This window comes from Falco peregrinus, chromosome 6 (genome assembly GCF_023634155.1).
Source record: "Falco peregrinus isolate bFalPer1 chromosome 6, bFalPer1.pri, whole genome shotgun sequence".
Classification (NCBI taxonomy): domain Eukaryota; kingdom Metazoa; phylum Chordata; class Aves; order Falconiformes; family Falconidae; genus Falco; species Falco peregrinus.
The window spans coordinates 7,277,106-7,299,585 of record NC_073726.1 but is presented as its reverse complement, the minus strand read 5'-3'; positions in this window follow the sequence as shown (position 1 = coordinate 7,299,585).

The following is a 22,480-nucleotide window of genomic DNA, read 5'->3' as shown; positions in this document are numbered from 1 at the left end:
TTGCCCAGGCAGTATGTCCAGCCTGACTGACTACTGGATGGTATATGTTCACAGTGAACTGATGCATTTTTACACTCCCAAGCCACCGCACTAATTTGCTTTATTATCACACAACCTAGTTCAAGTGTCTTATCTCTCTTGTCCAGCAATGTAGTTAAACATGCCTAACTTTAAGACCAGGATTAATGAAGTTCCCTGAATAAGACTATTCATATTTTAAAACATTCATGTATGCTTGAATCAGGGTCCAAATGTTTCAGCTATTCCTCTTTAGATTGTTTTTGGATTGGATCAAATCATGTTCTCATGAGCCTCATGAGTAATCATATAATCATGAATCATGCATTCAACAAAACAGGACAAATCATCAGCTTTGTTATGCAGATAGATCATCTGACTAGCTCTAGATGTTTCTGAATGAATAACTGATTCTTGCCCATTATCCACTGTTGTTACCTAGTCTGCTGTTTTCTTGCCTCTATAGTCCTCTGTTAACTGGACTATAAAGGCCATTCTACCCAATCAGGTCTTACGGATAAGCCTATATCTTTTAAAATAGTAAGAAACTTGTATCTAAACCACTGGGAAAAAAAAAAAAAAACCCAAACCAAAAACCTATGGAAAACAGCAATGACACATGAGGTTTGGCAGATGGGGGCATTATAGAAGGATGCCTCCTTTTCTGAGACTTCACAGAATTTCTCACTTTTTACAGTGAGTCAAAGTTCTGCTTCTGTGGGAGAAACTGTTGTATATAGTACTCTGATTTAAAAATGCCACAGATGTCAGCAAAGAAATCAGTATTGCTTTGTGCAGATTTTTCTCTGGCTCTGCATTTGCACCAACCCTCTGCCTACTCCTCAAATTGCTGGTAACTCCCAGACTCAGTTTGATTTCTGATCTTGTGAGTCCAACGGTAGGATCTTTTAATTCTATATACATTTTTTTTCTCAAATATGTCCTCCTTGGGTTTCTTGTCAGAGTTTTCATGTCACTGCTTTATATTTTGAGGTTGAAGGGCATCCTTTGGCCCAGGTGTTGTTTTCCACATCCTCACATATATCATTCTCAATGGATCAGGGTTCCTTTGTAAACTGCATTTTTTCCTCTATTAATTTTAAATCTTGCTTAAAATTATCGTCTTTTTTTTATACACATATCTTCATGCTAGACTTTACCCACCTTCAAAAGCCATGGCAATAATTACACACAAAAGAATAATCAAAAGAGGCCATGCTTTATGCAGAACAGCGTTTTTTTCTGTTTGGTGCTATGCGAACAGCTAAACTAGTATGAAACACTGACTACTGAGAGACCACTGCAGAAAAGGTCAGTGCTTCTTTTTTTCCCCAGCGTTTCTTTTTTTTTCCTTGATGTCCCATTTACCTTTGACCAGCAGCATCCGACAGTTTGGATTTATCAGAGGCACTCAGAGTAGAACAGCTCTGTGTCACTGTGTCTTCCTGCTATCAAAGGAGCTGGGCGTAGAAGAAAACAGTTTCCAGGGCATTGTGACCATATTCGAGCTGGCAGAGTGCCAGCAGAGAGCAAAACTAACAGGTCTTTTATTACAAATGCTGTACAACAGTGAAGAGCTATCCCTCTTTACAAAATAGCAACTCTGCTGATATGCTGTGCCACTGCTGCATAAATAATTTAAAATCATAGAAAGTAAATATGAAAATGTGCCAACAAATCCTTTCTTTTTGTATGTCTGCGTTAATTATTGATTGTCGGCTATGCTCATTTGCAAAAGAAATAAAATAAATAAATTGACCCACTTGCAGGTGTTTCACCTTCAGCCTCAGAGAAAACCGCTAGTCCCTCTGCAATAATATGTCTGCTGTCAGCTCCTCCTACCTTGTCCATGACAGAGGTTGCTCTTGTGGGAAATGTCTCCTCAGCATGACTGGCTGCACTTCGCTGATTTACAATGAATCAGTTTGTTACACTTTCAGTTGTGTAAGTTCTGAGGCACTGTCAGACTGCAGCAGACAGTAGGTATGTAGAAAGGGTGGTTCATAGCATGTAGGGGGAGCACTTAGGCTTAAGATGCTAATTTTTGTGAAATGATGGCTGCTGACTCAGAGGCCAACAGCACCTACACAGATTCATTTTTCATAGATTTACAATTCCCTCTCTGGCACACATGCATTTTTTTAAAGAGCAAAATTATTTTTTCAGTAACTGTATTGCTCACAATAACATGCTTATGCTTCACTACCACTTCTTAAGAGAGTCATTTTCTCTTAAACTGTTAATCAAAATATTAATACATGGAAAATTTATGTGATTCAGCTGCTCAGAAGGGTGCTGTGATGGATCGTGAAATATAAATGTGTGGGTGAAAAAAGTGATGAATGACAAATACTGTATTTAACTTTGGTATATCAACTATATTGAGGATTGAAAATAATTCATAGATTATCAAGCATCTCATATAGCTGAAGTGTTATTTTTCATGCATGGTGCATTCAGGTTCAAACTGCACTGTGTCAGTCAGCCTAAGGCAGATATAGCAAGGAGGTGGACACCCCTGAGAATGTGTGGCTTTGCCACTGCAGGGGACAGAGCTGGGCCTGGGCACGCTGTGATCAGTGACTACCAGGCAGAGGATCATCATGTCAGCCAGAGAACTGCAGAAGCGTGGAATGATTTGGTTTGGAACAGACCTCCAAAGTTTAACTGGTCTAACCTGAAGCTCAAGTCACGGCCAAAACACACCAAGTTACTCAGGGACTTGTCCAGATGAGTTTTTGATCTCTCCAAGGACCAAGATTTAGAGGCTTCGCAGCTTCCCCTATTTGAATACGCTCCTGGCAAAAGTTTTTTCCTAATATCTGATTGGAATTTCCTGTGTTACAGCTTGTGACTACTGCCTTTCATCCTGACACCGTACACCTCTGAGAAGAGTCTGGCTCCATCTTTTCTGGAACCTCTCAATGGATAAATGAAGACAGCAATGAAATCACATTAAACCTTTTCTTCTTAAGATCTCCTTAGCCTCCTCTTTTAAGAACAGATCGTTTTCCCAACCTCTCCCATGTATGTTATGTGCTCCAGCCCCTGGCTATCTTGGTGGCCCTTCACCAGATTCACTCCAGTGTGCCCGTGTCTGTCTTGTACTGAGGATCCTGAAACGGACACACCACTCCAGGAGTGAATAGAAATATTGAGGTTTGTAAACAACACTGATTTTAGCTGAAGATATGCAGCCTGAAACAGCGATCCAGATTATCAAGCCTGCAGAAAACAGAAATGGTAGACAGAAATATTCACTTTACTTTGTTAATCTTCTAAATTTTTTAAATTCACTAAAGCTAGTTATATGACTTTGCTGATAATTCTGTAGGCCAAGATGGCCACCACTGGACACCCCCACCCCCCTGCCATGGTATCTTTAATGGTCCTAAAGAATCTTAAGGATGCAGATAATGTGTATTGACATAGTCTCTTCATCTAGTTTATCACATCTCAACTCGGACCATATTTACATGAGTGGATACAATATGGGAACCACAACCAGGTTAGAACAAATAATCACAGAACCACAGAATCATAGAATGGTTTGAGTTGGAAGGGACCTTAAAGCTCATCTGGGTCCAACCCCCCATCCATGGGCAGAGGCATCTTCCAGTAGATCAGTTTACTTAAAGACCCAACCCACCTGGCCTTGAATGTTTCCAAGGAATAATAATATTCCAGGGAATAATAAGGTTTTGAGATGTCAGATTACCTAACTTAGGGTAAGAAAAGAAACTTTTTAAAAATATGTCCATGTTTATAGCTGGAAGAGACTGATTTATGGCTGTAAAACTGAAATTCTGGTATTACATCGCCAGTCTCATGACTTTACCCATGCAATAGCAATTAAAAATCCAGTTTAATAATACAATGATCCTGAAATCTTGAAAAGGATTTGTGCAACACAGACAAGTTCATCTGGAAAAGGGCCTATAGTAGAAGGTCAAGTGCAAGTGACTTTCGAGATTGCTAGAAAGTATTTCTGTATGCAGTTAGTTGTTTGCACTGGAAGATGTTCAAAGACTGCATTGTGGGACATTATCTCAGCAGGAAGGAAGGAACTGTAGTACCATTCAAAAAGGACTAAGGCCCAGGAAACTATGGTTTGTGACTGTTAGCAGCATCAAGTTTGGTGGCAAGAGTCCTTTGTGGTCATTTACAAAAAAAGGATTTTCTAGTAGCCTTCCTTATTTCTTCATAACAAAACCATAGCAACCCCCACGCAAAGTATGTCAATGAACATGCTGCTGAATGCCTGTTTTATAGGGGAATGGCTGGCAGTTTTGGAGCTGTGGCCCTGGCAACAGTGATGCCTGGCTGTTTTTCTGTAAGCACTGGAGTTGTCTCATAGGCTCTGGGAGGGAAGGAGAAGAAAGGATCGTTCTAATAATTTGCCCTGACTGCCAGCATATCGCAGACTATAGAGCTTCCCTCAAACCTTGCCTGGTTTAAGCCTTTGAATTGTATTTGAGCTAGAAAGCTGCTGCTTCTCAGCATTCATTCATTCACAGCACTGCTGTGAAAATACGCTTGAGAAATAGAGTCATCTTGACAGTTCCATATCAGAAAATTCTGTGACCAAGCTATACTTCAGTGCTTTTTGTTTAAAAAACAACCGAACAACAAATAACCAATATGAAAAGTAAGGCTAAGAAAAAGTGTGTAGCATATAATGACAAATACACCACCTATTAGAAATACATCTACACCTACAGAATACTGAAAAAGATAAGAGCTGTAAGATATTAAAGCTTGCTATTCTCATAGATTAAAAACTGAACACAGAGTTGTGAACCAGAATCCTTAAACAACAAACAATAGACCTAATAGCTCATTAGGATATGAAAAGGAATAGAAGATTAAGAACACAGGGTTCCCCAGGTATTTCCATTTATCTGGATCAGAAATTAAACAGCTGAATGGAGTTGGCTGAAATAAGTGAAAAAACTTTAAATAATTTGTAAAACAAGCAGCAGTTGTTTTGTAAGATATGCCTGTGTGACTCTGCACCTGCCCCTGAAGGTGATTGACTATGACTGATATGATCATTTCCTACTCTCTGGAGAGGTAATTTTTATTCTTAACACATAAGGGACTTGTTCTATAAATAAAGGCATTCTCAATATCTAGGTACTATTTTTTACAAAAACAAGCAAACAAACAAACAAATGAACAAACAGACAAATGCCCTGGGTGTCTCTAGTCTTCATGAAGAACATTGAGAAAGAAGTATTGTTGAACGCCAAGGGAGGACAGGACTACAACACAAGACTGAAAGGACTAGCTAATTTTCACCCTCAGATGCTTCTAAAGGTTGAAGTTGAGAATGTTTCGAACTAGCTTGATGCGACATTTAGAGGTTAGATGCTTACAGTGACCACCATCTTAGTGTATCTAGGCTGATTTTCATTTAATTAATCTTTTGTACTCTTCACTTTTTGAAATCTCTTTATGCCTGTTCACTTCATCAAAGTCAGTGCCTTTAGGGAAGAAAAATTGTAACACGAAGAATTCTATATATCTTTTGAGGGTTAGTAGGTATGAAATAAGATGGCCTTTTCTACATTGGAAAGAATAGTAGCTGTGAACTGCCAGCTTCCCAGAGATTTTATTTCTCCTCCACGTGTCTCAATGATGACTGTGTACATGGTCTATATAGACCTGTCACTTGAAGTATGAAATGGAGTACAGTACTCCATGCATTTGTCCAGAATACAATTCAATATGATTTTTTCCTCTTTTCTCTTGGGAGCATCTCTAGGCAGTTCTCTTTATCACATGACTATGGTTATGATCTTTTATCACTTTTGACATTATGATGGTGCCCTATTTCAATTGGATTAAGCCAGGCACATGTGATATAAATCAGTTTGGCTTGCTCATCACCTTGGTCTGACTGCACAGTTTCCTTTGGCTGTGTTTCATTTGCGGTAGCATGCTGGTTTTCTCATTTTGTTCTCTATATGGTTGGATCCATGTAAAGATACTATAAATGTCAATAAAAATAAAACAAAGAAACCTATCAAATTAATATTGGTTTCTGTGAGATGCTGCATTCAAAGTTCAAAGGTCTTGTAAGTACAGAAGGCTCTCCTGCCTTTAATGCCTGGCTTTGATGTTCATCAGCCACTGAAAGCCATTTATTGCCTTATAAACTTGGAGGCAATTACCTTTTTCCTATTATATCAATTGTCACATAAAATGGTTCTCTTTTATTCTTTCCTTCTCTCTGTGTCTCCACTCAGTGTTCTAATAATTTGGCAGAAATGCCTGCCACTCTTGGGATGCCTACATTTCCAGTGTACCTATGTGAAATACCTCCTTTAGCAAAGAAATTATAAACCAAATTAGAACTAGAAAGAGAAAACAAAAACAGAATTACTGGAAAAAAAGAAACATTAGCTGGTTAAGATTTTTTATTAATGGAACAATGACAATAATGTTCACTTAAGGCCATTTAGTTAACATAATAGAATTAAACATGGTGACATCCATTTTCAGCAATTGATCAGTCAAATTCTCATGTAGGAGGTAGGTTATTTTAACTAAAATTAAACAGTATCAAAAAGGGAGAGTAGAGTAAATATGGAAATTATGTGTTGAAATCAAGGAGGACAGATCCTCTGCTGGCATCTAGTGATGTAGCTTCTCAAAAAACAACTGGCATATTTTACCCCTGCTGAGGATGTCTTGCTGGCTCTGTTTGGATTACAAGAACATCAGTGAGGGAAAAATTCAGTCCACTAAAGAGAACTATGCTTCCTAAATGTGTAGTCAGTGAACATTTTTTCAAATTACTCCTTTGGAGTGCACTCACGGGTTTATAAAAGAACAAAGTAGTGACAAATGTGTTCTCTTGTCACTTGCTTGGAAAATTGAGTTCTGTTCAGTGTTGTGAAGAGAACAGAAAGAACACAGTGTGAACAAGAACATCAAGACCTGAAAATCTGACTTTGATCTCTTTCTTAAGAAATAACCAGGAGCACTGTGACATTCTGTAAGGAGCCTCGATATTTTAAAAGCTGTAGTTGTATATGATGAGGGCTTTTACAAACAATAGAAAAGTAATCTCATTTGAAGGTCACAGCACTTTTTTTCCTCTGATGCTATACAGTGTGCATCCCCTTTTCTCTGCCAAAATGCTTCTGGGCCTCATACTAACTACTAACAAGATCCCTTCTCTTTTATTCGAACCCTGTAACTACACGAACTAAGCTCTGTATATGTCTTAGTAACCTACAAGCTATGTGTCAGGCCCTCTTCTAACCCCAGATTTTATTTCTATTATCTAATCCCTTCATGCTGAGCCTGTCCTTTTCAGTGGTGGACACCCTCTGCAATCTGCAGGAAGGAGAATGAAAAAAGGTTAGAAAGAACACTGGCCACTTTCATATTCCAGTAGGTAATACATATTCTGACACTGTCAAAAATGGACCCTGGTAGGGAAAATGGGTGACATGAACAGTTCTATCTCTGAAGAGAAACAAACCAGTAGATTTTAAATTATAACAACTAGCTGATACATCACAGTATATTTCTGAATGCTTCAGCCCAGAAAAGGAAAGAAAATGTGAATTGCATTTATTATTTTTAAAAACCCTTAATTTATGGTATTTTCTAAACTCCTGGAAAATATTTTGAAGTCTTTTTTCCTTCAATCCTTTTTTCTCCATATCTGTTTTAAAAATCCTTTTGATCTCTGTATTGTTCTCCATCTAAAAGGAATGTCTGTTGCAGATATTTGCATACTCAATTCCTGCAAAAATGTATTGTAATTTAAGTTTTTAAAAGAATTTGCACTTGAACCAAAGATAAAAGTGAGCTATACTGATGAAGAAATTACACCAAACAAAGCAAGCTAGCCTTATCTTAGGAAACAATCTGTCATTATGGACAGATTTAATTTGAATTATTGAAGCAGAATTGTTAGATATTAAAAGGACTCAAAGTGAAAGAGTCATACTCATTACTCTTTAACTGGAGTCTCCAGATGTTACTATATTTTCACATGACATAAAGGTCTAGTTCCAATCTTTTATTGCTAACTTGGATTTATCTACCATGCAAGAAATTACATTTCAGATTAACTTGAACTTTATTATGCCTTTTATCATATTTTTTCCAAATGTGTAACACAAAGTAAAGCGTTAGGACTGTTTAGTCAAAGAATATTAGATAGCCTTCCTGGAAAATTCCAACATAACTAAATTCCATTAAACATTTTGTTTTATGTAGGCTTTGAAATGCCCTATAGAACTTCACTATAGAGTGTAGAATTCCACGAATAATTATATAAAACTTTACAGAAAGTACTATTGTCTGCTATGTTCCTTGAGTGTTGGCCCTTACAATCTGGCAAGGCTGCGTGGAGATCTGAAAGACCCAGTTCTGACTGCAGGAGAATTCACTCTGCTTATGTAGACAACTCGATATGAACCAAGTAGATGGGTAGTCTATGCCATCTTGCAAAATCCTCTGTGAGCAGCCTGTGACAAAATTATCCTGCCACCCAGGGAGCAGGATAATCAAGATGAATACATCTGGCATTATGTCACATGAAGCAGATAATCCAAGAATACTATCGTAGGCCAGTCATAACTAGAAGAGCCATCAGGCTTTTTAAATTAAAGAAATGGCTACCCTGGCTTTCAGGCAACCAATATTCTATCTTCAAGCCACAGTACACAGCCAAACTTGCAGTCACTTTCTCAGTTCCTCATTGTGCCTCTCAGCAGTGAGGCTCATAATAACATTTTTAGCATAATTATAACAGAATACTTCCAAATTGTCTCTTTAGGTGCTTTCAGTGGTACATAGAAATAAATTAATACTAATTAATTTTAATTATGATCCGTGCATCTGTGGTGAGTTGACCTTGGCTGTACACCAGGTGCCTACTAACCCGCTCCATCACTCCTCTCCTCAGCAAGACAGTGGGGTAGAAAATAAGGTGAAAAAGGTCCCTTGTGGGTCAAGATAAAGGCAGTTTAATAAAGAAAAAGTAAAGGTCACACATGAAAGCAAAAGAAAACAAAAGATTTTATTCTTTACTTTCCATCAGCAGGCGATGTCTGGCCACTTCCCAGGAAGCAGGGCTTCGGTACACGTAGCAGTTGCTCCAGAAGGCAAATGTTGTAAACAATGAATGCCTCCCCCTTTCTCCTCCTTTCTCTTAGCTTTGATATTTCAGCAGTCACATGGCATGGAATATCCTTTTTTTCAGTTTGAGTCAGCTGTCCTGGCTATGTCCCCTCCCAAGGTCTTGCCCACCCGCAGCCTACGGGTGAGAGGTGGTGAATGTTGCAGAGACAGCCTGGGTGCTGTGCGAGCCCTGCTCAGCTGTAGCCAAACCCCTGGTGCGTTATCACCACCTTTCTAGGTACCTGTAGAAAGCACAGCACTATGAGGGCTACTGTGGGGAAGATTAAGGCCATCTCAGCCAGACCCAATACAGTATCTTTTAAAAACAGCTGTGCTGTCAATTGCACACATTGCTCAAAAAGGAGTTAAAATAATTGAAAAGCAAATGATAGTTTATATCAAAATTCTGTTGACAGTTAATACTAAAAAAACCCACATACCAGTCACAGCTCTTCACCCCCCAGACATCTCCTGCTACTTTGGCTATCCACAAAACCCTAATAGATTGAATCATTTTTTTTAAAGAAAGAAAGAAAAAAAAAGAAAAAAAAATAATGTGTATCTCACCTTTTAATTATTTGTGCTTTTGTCATAGTGAAGTTGGGTTATTAAATTGCATTGTTCATAATCTGCTTCTTAAAAACATTTTGGACTCTGAAAAAGTACTGAATGTGCCTGCCAAATTAATGAGCATGGTTTCCTAAAGGAGCATATTATTTCTGTGACCTGTGTCCTGTGTTTGGAGCCAAAAGATTTTCAGAAATTGAAGGTTTTCTTTTGTCTTACAAAGTATTAAATCTTTTGGGTTCAGTTTGTACCAAGAAAACATCTATCCTGTTCATCCCTTGTCTAGAGGGGGAGGGTCACCTCCCTTGACCTGCTGGCCACACCTTAGTGCTGGCCAAGTCTTAAAACTAGAGATAAAGTAACGGTGGCCCCACTCTCCTTCTGCATACAGCAGAGTATTGTTGTATCCTCAACTTCAGTACACGTCCTTTAGACAGATAAATTTTTCCTCAAGAAGTGGGAGTGGGTGCTGACTCTTGTTCATCATGACACAACAAACACTAGAAAAATAAAGAAGATGAAGAGAAGAGAAACAAGTATTAAACAAAATAAAGGCTGAGAGGTTTCTGGAAAAATATGAATACAAGAAAATCTGAAGAGAAATTCAGAATATGAGACCTCTGATGAAAGAGGCACAGCAAAATGATGTGACACAGCAGGACAGCTGCATCAAAGGAATGGTGGCGGACGAAGCCCCTACTCTTTTGTGATGGATGCATAATGGCCAAGACTGCAGAAAGCATTTATATGTAGAACTATGAATCCATGGTGCCAAATGGAATCTGCAGGTGGACTATGAATACAGAAAGCCACAGAAACACATTTTTTGTTTTATTACTATCCCTTATGTCATAAACCAAAAAGTTACTATGAAATTAAATTAAGTAAGGGAAACAGATCTTTTTAATCTTCGCACATGCAAATTGGTGCAATGCAAATTGATTTATCTGAAATCATAGCATTCTACATGTTCTGCAAGCAGAAGTTAAGTTTCAGGCTGATATTTTTCCTGATAGAGCTTCACTGTGGAATTAGAAATAAAACTTTCTCTGAAATTTTATGTGACGTACTGAGACAATGAATTGCTACTATTATATGTCATCTGATGATTTGACCTGATTTTTAGAAAAGAGACAGAGTTTACAAGAAAAAATGGACAGAGTAAAATCAACCCCTATTTCTCAATAATTATTCAAATACCTTGAACAAATACTTTCAAAACTAATAAAAAATCAGACTAGCACAGCAAGGAAATATCCAGAGCATGACGAAGTATAACTTAGAATACTATTTATCAGCTTCTTAGTGAATAACCCTTCCAAATTTCAGAAATATTTTATCAAATGAAATGTCAAAAGAAAACTGACAGAAATGAGCTTCTACCTGGTTTAAGGAGATATGGATGCCTCGGGGGTTTTCCTCATTCTTTTTCTAATTCCAAGCTGGTTTAGGCAGCTGCAAGGTCTTATAAGACAAAGTATAACATCTAGAATTAATTAGGAATATTATCTTCCTGGGAAATTTAGCATTTCAGTTCTGACACATTAGAAGCCTCTGTTTTCAATGGCTTTACAATGATTTATATTGGCTAAAGACCTAACCTAGACTCCCAAAGCAGTCAAGACTTAGGTATCAATATAGGATTGCTAGCCCAACTCAGTAGTGACACTAAATCCATATGTTGGGTCTATGTAAATCAGTAAGCCTTGTCTACTTTTCAAATTTATATACATTTCTATTACCTGTAGTAGCAATAGAAGTAAAATACCAAATTACAGTAGCATCCAGGGATAAGGCCTCTTTATGCTGAAAACTACAAATGGCATAAGTAAGAGAACAAGCGGGCATATATTAAGGAAAGAGAAAAGCTAGATCCCAAGTCAGCTTTTAATTAAAAGCTATTTGGAGACATCTCAAAAAAATTGTTGCATTTGCAACCTAAACTAATAACACTGATTAATGCATTTTATGTTATTATTAGTTTGGTGCTTTTACTGCTTTGATAGATGTACTATGAATTATTAAAATAGCACAGATATTCAGCTCTTCACCAACTAAACTGTAGTTTGGACTTTCATAGTGTGATAAAGGTTCTGATTTGTACTATCCTGTGCTCCATTTCTCTTCTGCAAACTGTTAAATTCAAACAGAATTAAGATATTTCTCCCTGTCTCCTTCCATTGGGGCAGGGAATGCCAGCTTCCACTGTTGTCACTGTGCGTGTTTCTAAAAAGACCTTTAGCAAGGCTCCTAACAGCTTTCAGCACAGATAACAGTGACAGGGGCCTTTTGTGTTACTAAAATGATGAGAGGAAAAAGCTTTGGGGATATTTCCTTCTAACTTCTTACTGTCTCTAAAGTAGCTGCTGCTTTTTTTTATTATTCTATGTCTTTCAGAATGCAGGGAGGGATAATCATGACCATGTCCACTTGATGAAAACAGTATACAGTTCACTTAGAAATGTGGTTCCTTTCCTATTGCGTGTAAACCTGAAATATTTGAATTAGGGACTCATCTTTGGAAATAATTTAAAAACCTTTAGAAGAGGTGGGGGAAACCCATGCATACCAGCAGATAGGACAATGACAGTGTTCTTGCATTTAAAGTGTTCACTACTGCATGGATTGGGAGTGATGTTAAGTTTCGCTGAGTGTGTTGAAACACACTTTCTGTAATAACAACTCATGCTAGGCTGGTTTCTCCAAAGTGCTGAAAACCTTTAACACCCACTGAAACTGATTTGATCTTAGTCTTTGGAGCTTTTTAGAATCAATGAGAAAAATCAATGGCCCAAATAGTTAGAGGTTCTTAACAAGTTTAGGTGTCTAAATTAAAGAAAATTCCATGATGAATCGTTGATATATTTATCATTATAAAACATTGTTATAAGTTCAGAGTATATGTGCTAAACTGGTACTGCATTCTACAAAAATAATTAATAATAATAATAATAATAATAATATTTCTCTACTCTGAAAGGTTTAGTTTCAGTAGCTGAAAAATTGCTATAAGAAGCATTTTCTTTTAATTGATTCCACTACAGTGGGTACTGATATCTTTAGCAAATCATTTTTTGAAAAAACAAGACACACATCTCTCCAGCTGTACGTTCCAAACATTGCAGTGTGTATGGTGAAGAGGTGCTTTTCATGATTTTCCAAAAATTTTATGTATGTTTTCCAGTATTTATTTCTTATTGGCACTATTGGAAAGACATGCAGATTATTTATTACTTAAACTGCAACAGTTTATGATGGAATTGTTTTACAATTATCTGAATCCATGGCATTTAACCAAGAAAAATCTTCAAAACTCTTGCCTTCAAAATTATCAATACATTTCTTGGCACACTAATAATGGCAATTATTGACTAACAGTAAACTAGTTTTAAATCATGAACAGTTGTTTAAAAAACTGGAAAATCATGCACAAGTAATCCATAAATCTCTTACTCCAGAATTTTCAGCACTTCTTTCCTGTGTCTATTATATACATAAGTACACAGTAATGATTAATTTTTTGGCTGCCTGGCCTGTGTTTCTAGTATGTAAAACATTAAGTTTGAATCAGTTGGCATTTCTCATTACAGTTTCTCTAGAAGTAACTTGTTTTCCCCAGCAAGTCCCAAGAGTTTCATCTTTGTTTTAACAACTGACTAAAATGGATGAGAATTTGTGAGAGTTCCAAGGGATGTCAGACATCAATTGTCATTTTTGAGAAACAGTTCAGCAGAAAGTTTAGATGATGTACAAAATATGGGAAAAGTGTGAATTCTCCACTTAATCCTACCTAATCTTAGAACACTGACAATATTCAGATGTAATAGAATGAGCAAACAGACCTTGGAGATAAGCTACACAGTAATATCTACTGCCAGCCATTATATTCCTGGTATATTGTTAGTAGTACACTGGCAATGAAAGCTAAATGCAAAGTTGTTGAAAATCTCGGCCAGCAAGTGACAGGCATTCTTTGGAAAGACAGTAAAAATTGTAATCCTCACGTAACATGATCAGCTTTTCTATAAAAAGATTCTCTTAGTAGTCCTAGAGTCACTTCCATCTGTGTTGTCTTCTACTACCACTGCACAGGGATGTACATTGTAACAAAGAAATGCAAAACTTCTCTGAGGTCATAAGGCATTAAATGCATTGTCTGTGAAATTTTTTGTTATTAGTGGCAAAGCTGTAGCTTACCACAGTAACACTGACGATATATCCTTCAAACATAAAATTGCTTTTTGAAATTTTTTTTTTCCATTCTGAATTTTTTCAGCACACTTAGAGCATCATTTTCTAGTGATTCCAGCAGTCAGCAGTATAATACTTCCAGTATGGTGTCCTCAAATTTTCAAGACATACGTTGCAGATACCAGGATATGCAACAGAAATTGTCAAGCTGCACTCAGCATAACAAATAGTAAAAATAAATCATGTTCCCACTACTCCTGGCACTCGTATAGTCTGTAGCAGCAGAGCTGGTAATGAGACCTAAATTGCAAACTTGATCTAAATGTGAAGATACCATTCCAACTTATGAATGTATTTTCGTTTATCCTGATTAAGACCTAGATTGGTAGATCTTAATCAAGCTATATGTCTCTTTCAGTGATCTGCGGACTTAAACATGTATACATTACATCTAAAACTAAATATAAAATGAGGTATTGTACTTGTAATTCTAGATACCATAGTTATAATGCAGTCTTATTCCAACAGTATGGCATAAACAGGCATATTTATTACATAAGTGTTGCATACAAGTCACCAGAAGTGGAGGTAACACAACAGAGGATCACTGTGTGTATATATCCTTGGACTAAAATTACCTGAGATACCAAGACAATCTTGATTTACAACATTGTTTGCTGCTTGAATGCTTAAAGATATTAACATGACTTTTTCTGGGTGTTGTGTGTTGAAGGGAACAAAGGATTTCCAAAGTTGTTTCATGCATTTTTTCAGACACGCATTAGTTACAATTCATATTCAACATTAATTAAGTTCCAGATAACCTAATACAGTCAGTGTGGATACCCTGAATTTTCAGTCATCAAAAGATCTTTGATCAAAGTCGGTTGTTCAATTGCAATTTATAACCCAGAACATCAACTGGTTCTTTGCAGATTCATATTCTTCATAAGCATCAGAAAATGCATTGAAAATTCTGAACTTAACTCTCATTGTCACCTAATTCTATGGACATACTATGTAATAGTTTGAAGATTTTTTTTGAGAGCAATATTTTTAATTGACAAAAAAAGTCAGAAGTTCCTGAAATGTCATGATTACATTTTACCAATTTTATGAGCTCTTGAATGTCAAAGACTAGCCATTCTAAAAGTTTTAAAATAATTTACAGTACAAAAATATTAAAAAATACTAAGTCCATTTTTTTTGTAATTATGGAAATGTGTTTTGCCAATGTTTCAGAATTTATTTTTAGGTTATGTTTTGGTTTTGATATTTTTATTTTTTTTTTTCTTATTAAGAGACTTTAAAGATAACCTAGCTCCAACAGCCTGCCATGTGCAGGGACACTTTCCACTAGACCAGGTTGCTCCAAGCCCCATCCAGCCTGGCCTTGAACACTTCCAGGGGTGGGGCATCCACAGCTTCTTGGGCCAACTTGTTCCTGTGTCTCACCACCCATGCAGTAAAGGATTTCTTCCTAATATCTAATCTAAATCTGCCTTCTTTCAGTTTAATGCCATTATGCCTTGTCCTATCACTACATGTCCTTGTAAAAAGTCCCTCTCCAGCTTTCTTGTAGGCCCCTGTTAGGTACAGGAAGGCTGCTATAAAGTCTCCCCAGAGCCTTCTCTTCTCCAGGCTGAACCACCCCAGCTCTCTCAACCTGTCTTCACAGGAAACATGCTCCAGCCCTCTGATCATCTTCATGTCCTTCCTCTGGACTTGCACCAACAGGTCTCTGTCCTTATGCCGGGGGCCCCAGAGCTGAACACAGTACTGCAGGTGGGGTCTCACAAGAGTGTAGTAAGAGGGGAGAATCACCTCCCTCAACCTGCTGGTCATGTTTCAGTTGATTGCAGTCATTTAATGGTGTTATGATAGTGTTTTTAAATACAAAATAAATCTGTTTTCAAAACCTGGAAAAGACTAAGTCAGTTTAAAAAATGAGATAAATTTACACAGATTTTCACTACATTTTTTCATGGGACCATTTCATTTTTTTTCTTTTTTGCATGGCATGAAGTCTTTTGCCTTGATGTATGAAGATCTTCATTTTAATGCAAATCTTTTTATGGGTGACAAAATTAATGAAATACAATAAATAATAAAAATTCATGCAATTACAGAAAGTTTGTAGTAAATGTGCATGAATCTTTCAAGTAGTTTTGCCATTTGTTGTGAATATTTTGCTTTATCTTCTAGGTGATTGCCTAAGATCATACTAGTGCTTCAAATGTTGAGATGACTGACCTATGACTTTTCACTTTAATTAAATTATTTTTGTGTTATAATTATTGTTTCTTACCTCATGAAACTGGTGGACAGAGGTCTATTGACTTCATTGAGATTTTTAATTCAAGAACCTAAGGGCTGGATTCTGGTATAGGTGCTCACCATCAGTAGTTTTTCAGCCTGTAAGTCAATTCTTTTAATTAGTGTCTTTAACACTTAGCATTGATTTTCATATTGGTACAATAAAGAGCCAGATTTTTCCATTCAATCTTCAGTTATGAAAAGTTGTGAAAAGAACATTTTCTTTTGTAGGGTTATTTTGAATCAGTATTTTTCATGTGTTTTCCATTTAAAAAAAAATCCCACAGATAAACAAAGAAAGGGGAGAAAAAAGAAAGGAAAAAAAAGAAAAACAAATTATGGAAGCTGAAACCTGAGTTAAGGCTTTGCAAAAAGATTAAATAGTAAATATGGTTCCTAATTTTCATTTCCATAGAAACACAGAAATAGATTTCCAATTGTTCAGAAATAGATCTTCTAACTTACACATTTCAAGTGTTGAATCATCCCTTTGACATTTTAATGCTGATATACATTATGCAAAAAGAAACAATAAAAATTCAGATTTTGTCCACCAGCTCTTAAATAGGCAGAAGATGATGAATACACTATTTTGTCTGTTCCATCTTAACACAGAGGGAAGGCCAGACCAGACAAGATTAGCTGATGTGAGCTCTGCATTTGTCACAGAAGAAAGTAGGATAAGGACAGCAAAACGAAATCTACAACTGTCGCTTTGAGCTGAACACTATCTTTTTAAAGCAAATGCATTTAATTCTCATATCATTCAGGCAGTTTGTGAAGATAGTAAGGATCAAAAACTTTAATTGTTGCTTAAACATTCAAACTTACCCAATGAAAACTGTCTTACATTGCTCATTCAGCCATTTCTTTCTCGTATGTGTTGACATGGGGGAAATTTTTCTTCAGTAAGAACAAGAGGTCTGGACTCAAATGTAGTATTTAAGATGGAAATTTCAAATACATGGAATAATAGAATCAGAGAATCATAAGCTTGGAAAAGACCTTTGAGATCATCAAGTCCAACTATTAGCCCAGGACTGCCAAGTCCACCACTAAACCATATCCCTAAGCATCACATCTACGTGTCTTTTAAATACCTCCGGGGATGTTGACTCAACCACCTCCCTGGGAAGCCTGTTCCAGTGCTTGACCACCCTATCAGTGAAGAAATTTTTCATAAAAGTACAATCTGACCCTATGTACTTCACAAGAACAAAATGGATTGGACCAAAGATTGTTATGTTATGTATATTCAGGTTCAAACACCCAATCAATCATCTCAGATGACATAAATTTGTTATAGACACTAATCTAAAGGCACAAGTCTTCCTGAACTACTGGTTTTGATTGTCCCACTTATTTAAAGCCTAGCTAAGTGCCTAGTATTATGTCTGAAGGTATCTGCCAACTTAAATAGTAAGTAGAAATCATAGATACTTTACCCTGAGATACAATTCCACATTTACTGATCCTGACAGCTATTGCCTTTGTCAGGATTTGGTTTGAAGACTGGGAGATTCTCCTTTAACCATAAAAATGTCAAAGCAGAGAGCACTGAATTTAATGGGCCTGTGAATGGTGAGTAGTGAAAAATGTCCAGTTTTAAGTTAATAAATTCACCCACACAAAAAATGAAAACCAAATCTGACTAGACAACACATACCTAGGAAAATCTGGCATTCAGAACATACACCATAACTTGGAAGCAAAATTTAAGATGGTAGAAGAATTGTTAATAGGCTCTTCCTACTGAAAATCTTGGTGTTGTTTTGTATGTCTTGTGATTTGTGGAGGAACTATACAAATGTGACTGTTTTACAGACTAACAGGTGGGCAATCCCCAGGCCTGGACTCAAAAAGATGAGGAAGGAAGAATTTATCCTAGTTCTGAAAATCCAGGCTTCCTTGCTTAAAAGTATCACAAACTTCTCTGGTAATTGTGCCTGTGGGACACAGGCCGATGGTCACAGAACATAGCCTGAACGTTGTCTGCCCAGATCATTAGACACTGGTAATGAGAAACAGTTACCTAGAAACAATAGGATAGCCACACTCCCCCCTTTCCCTTCCATATCCCACACAACATACATTTGGTGTGCATTTTCTCTCATTCTCTTGGCAGGAGAACAAACTACAGCTTTGGAGTGGTTCTTCTAGTCTCTGTTGATGAGCTGCCATATGAAGCTTAGAAGTGGGTCTATCAACCTGCAAGTACACAGTATTATTCTCCTTCTGGCTGGAAGCAGGAAAAGGTCTGTAGATATTGTTTTGGGGTCCCCAATGAATGTATGTGAAGTTGACTGTGGAGATAAAAGATTGACTGCAATTATATTGCCACAGTATTACATTTCCAACTCCCAATCCCTGTTACACCATGCTTGTTCTTCATAAGAGAGCCACAGAGGTAAAGCAGCTATAAATCTAGTACGAAGAGAGTGCATTTTATCTGTTTCAAGATATGGCATGAACAGCTTTACAGGAATTCTTAAGAAAACACATCTGAGTACAGAGATGTGCCGATTAAAAATAAAATAAAAATATTAATAGAATTATGTTAAAAAGAGTGGGAAAGAAAATTTCATCCCTTCTGTTACCCTGTGAAGTCTCAGTGCCTCAGAGCATGAAAGGAGGAGTAGGTAAACATTAGCAGAGAGGAAAGATAGGGTCATCCTAGGTGGGGTTAGAGAAAGGGCAGGTCACTCAGGGCAGCCGCCCTGGATGCTGCAGATAGTTATCTTCAACAATGGGAAGAAGAATGAAGCAGCCAGAAGAATTCTCAAGGGCCAAGTGGTCATTGCATAGGCTAATTACCCAGCAGTGACAAAACAGATAAACGCTGGAACACCCAAACAAAGTCCTTATCGTTAAATATAACCTTAACACTGTTTTTTTCTGGTATCTTTCCATGACCTCTATCTCAAATCACAGCTTAAATAAACACCATTCTATACTTCAGTTTTACTTTGAGATAAGATTACCTCTGGGTAATTTGACAAATGGAGAGGCTTTGTATCCTTGTGGGTGTGCCAGTTGTTAAAAGCAGGGCACAGTACAGAACTCCTCACTCAGTGCTGACCATCCATGTATATTTATCCAGAACATTTGAAGAATTTTAAGGCACACCCATATTGTGATTTAGACTTTCCAAAGAAGAAATTAGTGATCAGCCTCTGACAATCTTCTGATGTTTTCTGGGACCTTCTAGGGAAGATTATTGGAATACCTCAGGATACTGGAGAAAATACATAAACAGAAAGGTCTCAAGGAAGTTTTATCAGACAGGAGTTAACAGAAATTACTAATGAGTCCAACAGTACCTACTATCATTTTCACAAGATCTATCTAGCATGAAATCATCTATAAGGAGGTACTGATTTAGTTCTTTATAAACACATAATACATTTCTTGCCATATAGAAAGTTTTTCTGCTTTGTATATTTGTGTTCGTGGGTAAAAAAGTTGTGTAGCAAAAGTAGGTGATGTCAAAATGTTAGTAAGGAAAGGCAAAGGAAAGGGTAAATGAAAAGATGAGCAAAAATGAATAAATTATTTAAGGGGTAGAGATAAGGTCAGCAGAGATTTTTATAGAGTTGAGTGCTGATATCAGGAAGGACTCTTCTAGCTGGGGTGAGTGGGTAGGTAATGGAAATGTGAACTGCATCTAACCTATATTGAAAGTTCAAACTTTTCAGAGTAGTGAGAATGGAATAAGGAAGAAAAAATGCAGCCCAGACCCATTTGGCTTGAATCTTTGAAAATGAGAGCCAACCATAAACACCAGAGGCTGAAACTTCCTAGCAAATACTCTTAGGTATTAAAGACACATTCATTTAAAGTATAAATGCTATAAACACATATAACAATTCAAATTTACTTTTATGGACTTCTAGTTGCCAGTAAAGACATACTCATAAACTATTCAACTACTTGTTTATTAAAAGCCTAGGAGAATTTGTTTCATTTGCTTAACTAGCCCCATCTCTTAGATTATATGGTAGTCTGTCAATTCACTAAGTGTTTGCTTGTCCAGTGCTATTAAAGCTAAAGTGCTGTACAAAAGCAGAGTGCTGTTTTCAAAGAACAGAATCCTCTTGTGTTAATTTAGACAAGGCAGACTGTGGGTGAGCACATAACCATATTACAACAAAAAAGAGATTGTAAGATTAGATGACACATTAAAAAGTTTCCATTGTTTATTCAAAACTGTTGTAGTTTGCAAGGTGCAAGTTGTTGCTTAATATGTTATCAAAAATAAAGTTAAGAAAGTATAAACATAGGTAAGAAAACTACTTCAAAATATTGGAAAAGTATGATGGAGTGAAAGGGTCAGGAATATGAGAACAAGTCTTTCCATTTCTATTGTGACTGACTCACTGTATGGTTTTTTTGCAGATTTTTCCTTGGCTGGAATGGATGCTCTGCTTGTTGAGGTCTTTAAATTAAAAGCATATGAATTTGTGAAAATGACGCATGGGTTCAAAGAAAAGGTAACCTTGATGTGAAATTTCCTGGATAGAGCACAGAAACAGAAAGAGACATTGCTTTGAATCTAGGCCATGTGAACAAGAAGATAAATAATTGTGTGTTTTGAACTGTGCAGCAACTACCCTGCCATTGGACAACCACATCTGTAATGTAATATGTAATGAATAACATGCTACTGTCATGCCCAAAGAAGAACCAGGTTTAGGAGATCCTGGTTTTGATTTAGGCTTTTTCCTATTTTGTGCCTTTGCAGAATATGCTGTTAAAGATGCAGTAGCAATGGTTTCAATGAAGCAGAAAGAGGGACTTTTGCAAATATGGGAATGATATTATCTAAGAAACTTGACATGGTGGCACTGCCCAACAGATGCTGCTTTTAATTTCCATTGGCTTGAAGGTAGAACGTTGCTCTAGATCTAGGAGACCTAGAGTTGACTCTGGTGTAGACAGTCCTGGGTGATGGAGATAAGAAATGTAGGATTTATCTCCACTAACCTATACTTTTATGTTTGCTATATTTGCCAAGCTCCCTTTATAGCCTAAGCAGGAAAATAGACATTAGCAGACAATTATTGATTCCACCTGCTTTCTTAACTACCTTCCAGTGGAATTAATTGTTTTCTGAAAAGTATCAGTTTCTTTCCGTTGACTGGAGTGCATTAAATTAGCTTTTATTTAGGACAATATTGTCAATGTAGTTATGGCTTGCTTGGGTGGGACACACTAGGATGTGTGGTGGAGGGACTAGTAGGGGTAGGGGGGATATTCTTGGGACTCTGTGAGAGCTTGTCTTGCTCCCTGAATGGCAAAGTACACAGATAGGACAAGGATGTTCTCAGAAGCTGCAGTCTTAGAATGTTGCAGGTCTGGGGTAAACCATGCAGGTCTGGGGTAAACCATCTGGGAAGTAAAATTTGCAAGTTACTTATATTGTAATAGACATCCCACAGTTTGCTATAGCAGAACCTCTGAGGAAACCCTTAGTCATAAAATTGACTCATTCTCTAGCTCACATGGCCAGAAATGGAAAAAAAAAAAAAAAAAAAAAGACATACAGCATGAATTTTTTCCTACAGCCTATGGCTGTAAAGTGCCAGCACATGCACTAGAAGTGTTGAAGATGTACTGACTAGTTGGAGTTACAAAGCAGAAATTCTGGTTTTCAGGAAGCATCATGGTTTTATGCTTGGATTTGAATTATTCTGAACCACTTCATAATGCTAGAAAACCAAAATGATAGAGAATAATGGATAAATGGGAGCTGAACAGCCCCTGCATCTGCTTTTTGAAATTGACATTTGCATTAGCCTGTGTGTATAAGCAGCAAAATGGACAAGAACATTAATTACATGAAGCAGTTTGGGGCTCTTGGGCGACAACCAGGCCAGGGGAAGGCAATCAGCAGTTCCCAGCGTCTGCAGCCTTAGGGCAGCCTTTCTGGAGTTCAGGCCTTAGATTTTATGAAAGTTAATCAAATCTGAGATGTTTCAGGCAAAACATTTGGGGCTTATATATCAGTGTTCTTCGATGAATGTACATTTCATAAAAATATATCAGATCAATGGTATTGCCGAGAGCAGTTCTTTCTCTTTGTTCCTTTGCTTCCCCTTTGGTTTTACTCTCCTTGAACTCCCTGTCCTCCTTTATTTGATTGCTCCTTTTCTAGCCTTCCCTTCTTCCTGTGCTTTTTAAAAATCTGCTTAAAGCATTCTTTGTATCTCCTCAATCTCAAGCCGGATTTACTTCTGTGTCA